The sequence below is a fragment of the Aegilops tauschii genome, chromosome 1, assembly GCF_002575655.3.
Source record: "Aegilops tauschii subsp. strangulata cultivar AL8/78 chromosome 1, Aet v6.0, whole genome shotgun sequence".
Taxonomy (NCBI): Eukaryota; Viridiplantae; Streptophyta; class Magnoliopsida; order Poales; family Poaceae; genus Aegilops; species Aegilops tauschii.
In genome coordinates, this window is record NC_053035.3 from 37,300,375 (window position 1) to 37,304,576 (window position 4,202).

Consider the following 4,202-nt stretch of genomic DNA (forward strand, 5'->3'; position numbering starts at 1 on the left):
GAGTCCATACAGTGCTTAACCAGACGACAGAGATGATGAGGACGTGCAGGATCAACAAAACTAGGTGGCTGACGCATATAAACCTCCTCCTCCAGAATTCCATGTAGGAAAGCGTTCTGCACATCGAGCTGACGAAGAAACCATTCTCGAGTAACAACAAGAGACTGCAGCAAACGAATGGTAGTAGGCTTGATGACTGGACTGAACGTGTCTTCATAATCAAGACCGTACCTCTGTTTGAAGCCCTTGGCGACTAGCCGTGCTTTGTAGCATTCTATAGAACCATCAGCATGTCTCTTGACTTTAAAAACCCACTTAGAATCAATGATGTTGACGCCAGACACTGGAGGAACAAGTTGCCAAGTATCATTTTTTTGTAGAGCCTGAAACTCATGTTCCATTGCAGCACGCCAATGAGGAATACTTAGCGCAGCCTGAAAGTGACGAGGTTCTGCAGTGGGATCGGCAACAGTATGAGCCATGCAAGCAGCGAGCCATGCGACGGTCCCATAGTGACGAAACCGACAGGAAGAATGGGTCACCTGGTCGGCAGAGTTTCTGCGCACGCCGGGCCCGTGGTGCCGCTGCAGTAGGGGAGTATTGGCGCTCGTAATCGTGGAGTAGCCTTCCCGCCTGCGATTCCCTCCCTGGTGGCTGCTGGAGTGGCTTCACCATCTTGATACATGGTGATAAATCCATAAAGCTTCCTTTGAAAAATTGCACGGTGACTGCTGTGCACTGTGCACCCGCCGGCCGCCGCATGATCAACGAGATGATTGTTCCAATAATTTTCACTTGTACTCTTTTTATGTTATAACTTTTCTAAAAAACAATTTGGAAAACATATAGTTTTTAATAGCTGGCTATATTTCTTAGCAGAGGACCTCTCTAAATGCTATAGCACACTATACAAAACTTTACTTCATGTGTTATCACCAAAGTCTTTTAGTGTAGGACCTCTTTAAACACTATTAGTGCCGTTGTTAAAACACTGGAAAAATATCACTGGTCATAGTTTGAATAGACGCATCCTAACTACTAAGACCGAGAAGTGCGACGTGACAACAAGGTCGATATGAACTGGTTGTACGCCGCGCAGGAACAGTGGAAAAATATCACTGGTATGGGCAACCCATGCAACCAGGTCGATATGAACTGGTTATACGCTGTGTAGGAACCTTTTCAAAATGGGTGAATAAAATATGGGCCACGTTACGCGTCCGTCGATGTATAAAACTAAAAGATCAGCCGCTTTTCTGACCATTGGATGAAGTTGTAGATGGCCATGTGATCTACCCACTTGATCCGTCATCTTTGCAGCAAATGTGTTACATATTTTTTACAACAGAATAGTTACAGAAATTATCCGCAATAAAGGTCATGTTGCAGAAATTTTTGAAACTGTTTTTTTCCTCTGAACCTGTTGCAACAAAAGTCTTGCTGCAAAAACACCTTGTTGCTTAAAACAAAAATCAAGTGTGAATCCCACTCCACGTCATCCAGCAGCAACATCAGACGCGGGCGAGGTCGGGGACGACCAAGGGGCGGAGGCTGCCAAGGCAATGCAGCGTCGATCTTGCTGGAGCGGCGCAGTTCGGCCGGAGGCGCCTCAGACGAGGTCTTCGGGCGGCCGATGGAGAGGTGACCAGCGGACGAGGAGATGGAGCAGTAGAGAGGGCCGGGCCCGACGATGGAGGAGAGAGGGGAGGGCTGATGAAGGAGGAGAACATGGTCGTCCGCGCCGGCGCCGACATATCTGGTGGTGCGCGTGTCTGGAGGCTTTGTGATTCAAATCTTGCACAAGCTAGTTGTTGTGGGGAGGAAATTGCAACAATGGTCAAGGTGCAAACCTAGGCTGTGGAAATAAGAGGATGCTTCCAAGCCATCCGATTAAAGAAAGACCCGGCAGCCATATAGGCGATGGATGCACGTAGAAAGATCGATCGGGTGAACTGAAGTGTTTCTCATAAAATATAGTAAATTTTCTAAGTGCAAATTCTAGAAGGAAAATATCACTGGTACCACACAAGAAAATTTTCTTTTCCTTACCAAAGATCATTATTTTGGTTTTCTATATCCATAGCTCCATATTGGGTAGAACTCTGTTTGATTTATAATCGAGTAAATTGTCAAAAATCACCATTTTAAAGGCTAGATTTGCAGAAAACACTACAATATTTTTTTTGCAGAAAACACCATGTCTACGATAATCTTTTTGTAAAAAACACTGATCGGCGGATTTGGCTGGATTAAGCATGTTTATGACAAATTGGGCCCGCTAGTCAGGCTGACGTGGCACTGCCTAAGTAACGGCGACGTTGACTAACATTATCATCATGTGTGGCCCTGTAGGGTCCACCTGTCATTGAAAGAAAAAAGAGAAGAAAAACTCTGGTGCTCGTCGACCTCCCGTCGATGCGCCAGTTTGTCCAGATCGATCCGCCGCGCGCTGCGCCCGCTGCTGCCACACCTCGCTGCTCGCCGCACCCACCGCTCGCCGCGCCCGTTGCTGGTTGCCGCATCCTCCGCGCCCGCTGCTGTCTCGCATTGCTGCTCGCCGCGGCCGCCCCGCGTCGTGCCTCGCTTCATACCGCGTCTGCCGTGTGCCATGCCTCACTGCTCACCGCGTCCGCCGCACACCGCGCCTCGCCACTCGCCGCGACGCCTGCTGCTAACCGGCCCCGGTGCTCGCCGCGCGTGCTGCTGCTGTGGCTCGAGCCGCCATGGCCTCGTCCAGCCCCTGGCCGAGGCAGAGGCCGCTGCTTGTTGAGCCTGTCGCGCCCGCTGCCTGCGGCTCGCCGGCCCTGCTACTCACTGCCGCTGCTCGCCGCGCGTGTTGTTGTTGCGGCTCGAGCTGCCATGGCCTCGTCCCGCCCCCGACCGAGGCAGAGGCCGCCGCCGGCCCCGCCCCGCCCGAGCCTGCTGCCTCCTGCTCGCCGGCCCTGCTGCTCTCTGTCGCTGCTCGCCGCACGTGCTGTTGCTGCTGCTCGAGCTGCCATGGCCTCGTCCCGCCCCTGGCCGAGGCAGAGGCCGTAGCCCGCCCCGCCCCATCGTCGTGCTGCACGACAGCTGCTTGATGAAATGCTTAAGAGAGGAGTGTTACACTGACAAGCGGGGCCATGTGGAGCAAAACTATTCAATGTAACGGTGTGAAAATTTTGTGTCACGTCAGCCTGACTAGTAGGCCCCATCTGTCATAATATCATTTAACAGAGGTTGATCCGCCGATCAGTGTTTTTTGCAAAAAGATTATCGTAGATGTGGTGTTTTCTGCAAAAAAAAAATGTATTGTAGTGTTTTCTGCAGACCTAGTCTTTAAATTGGTGGTTTCGTGCAATTTACTCTTTATAATCTAAAGATCAAGTGGAGTGAGAGAGTGACCGAAAAGGGATACCTATGCCAATAAGAAACATGCCTAATTATGAACCCATGGAACCACAAGTATTACAATTCCTATTTGCAGGTAACATCCCATTGTAATCGAATGATCAAGTCACACTCAATACATGTACTCTAAATGGAAATAGTATGCCCAAAGAGAATGGCAACTATCTATATATATATACCGTGGCTGCACGGCGAAGTTGGAGCTGCATAAGCGTCTTTCACATCACATTGATATGCATGTATGTCAGTTAGAAAACAACTTCACTACTTGTGTTTTTATTTTGAGACATTGGAGTCCACCAAATCCAATCAAGCCTTGTTCTGCAAGTGATGTTCGGTTGTAGTCCAGTTTTACTTTCTTCATTGGTCGTGACCACATGTTTACAGTGTTGTGGCATAGAGTGTTGCTAGTAGAACGTGCGCGCTTCACCGCGTTGGAAATCTCACACTGTACTTCGACTAAGTTAGCTTGGATGACACATGGCAGCAAACCATGACACCTAAAGAAGAACATAAGCGCTGTACCAGAAATATGACAATGATTTGTTCTGGGAAGTTCCATCATCCACAACATTTCAATTATATATCTGAATAGACAAGTTAATACTTTGTTCGAGAAAAAATGAATAACAATCAGACTGCGTCAAAAGAACTTTGCATCATTGTGTGCTAGGTTTCAAATACTTTGAATGGTCACCATGCAAAAGCTCATTAGTTAAGAGCAGTAGTAAGGATGCAAATAGTATAAATTCCTCATTAGTTAAAGACCAATATTAGGGATACATATTAGTATAAACGCACAAGACACATGCCAT